Genomic DNA, 1,267 nt, shown 5'->3' with positions numbered 1-1,267 from the left:
TAACAAGGCCACTTTTCAGAGCTCCACCCTGTGTGCCCACATGGAGAAGACAGGATGTTAAACTCAGCATATGAAATAATTTTCTTGAAATACTGTAACTACCAACCTACTTTACTTCCTTCACAGCCTTTTTATAATGTATTCTTAGTCCTTGTTTATGGTCTGGCATAACCTCTAGCATGTAAACTGCAAGAGAGCAGGGGGTTTTATCCTAACCCCAGGGTCTAGTACCCAGGAATGGGTTTTACATGGAACTGATCACAAGACCAGCCTTATGTGGGAATGGATCTGTTGCTATAATCAGGTGTCTGAAACCTTCAGCATCAATGCTGAATCTCTTTCTCTCATCTTCACATTTCACAGGAAGCTAGACTTTTTTTTTAATTAAAAAAATTTTTTTGAAGAGACAGAGAGCGTAAATGGAGGAGATGGACTGAGGGAGAGACAGAGAGAATCCCAAGCAGCCTCCAGGCTCAGCACAGAGCCCGACGTGCGGCTGACCCCACACACTCTGGGATCATGACCTGAGCCCAAATCAAGAGTCAGATGCTCCACCCATGGAGCCACCCAGGCGCCCCAGGCAGCGAGGCTTCTCAGCGCTAAACTTAGAGAAGTCTGAAGTTTCCTTGACTGGTTTGATTTAAATTGAATTAATGTAATTCTTTTGCCAGAAAAAATTTCCAATGCTTTTCCAGAAAGTAACCATCTTTTCTTTCTCCACCCTCTTTCCTCCAAACAAACTTTGCAACTGTACGGTGATTAAATATTCATAAATCTAGGGGCGCCTGGGTGGCTCAGTCAGTTGAGCGTCTGACTTTGGCTTAGGTCACGATCTCACAGTTCATGGGTCGAGTCCCACATTGGACTCTGGGCTGACATCTCTGAGCCTGGAGCCGGCTTCAGATTCTGTGTCTCCCTCTCTCCTTCACTCTCAAGAGCGAGATTTTTAAAATATCTTTTAAAAAAATTCACTAATCTAGCCCCAAATAAAGTTCTCAATGACATGAAACACATTCTTTGCTCCTTTTTTCTTCTTTAAACATTCTGTATGTGGTACATTAGTATTTTTTTTTAGAAACTACTTTGGTAACTTAATCCCTAATTCAGGCCATCCGTGTGAGGGATTTATAGAAAAGTTCTTCAGCAAGATATGCATGCAAGATATAGGAGATGCCGACCTCTGGGGGACACGTCCTATTTGAACGGCAGAAGGGTTTCAAGTGCTGTAGTAAAGTCACATTTCAGGCCATAACCACTCTGCTCTCAA

The 1,267-nt window shown here is 42.9% G+C and overlaps 1 long non-coding RNA gene across 1 annotated transcript in view; it reads right to left on the bottom strand.

The window, feature by feature from the left end:
* The window catches only part of LOC115281409, an 18,631-nt gene that overhangs the window by 16,714 nt on the left and 650 nt on the right, over nucleotides 1-1,267 (bottom strand). The gene's annotated exons all lie outside the window — the stretch shown is intronic.

Source organism: Suricata suricatta, chromosome 17, assembly GCF_006229205.1.
Source record: "Suricata suricatta isolate VVHF042 chromosome 17, meerkat_22Aug2017_6uvM2_HiC, whole genome shotgun sequence".
Taxonomy (NCBI): Eukaryota; Metazoa; Chordata; class Mammalia; order Carnivora; family Herpestidae; genus Suricata; species Suricata suricatta.
The sequence above is the reverse complement of the archived record's forward strand: the minus strand, read 5'-3'. Positions and strand labels throughout refer to the sequence as shown.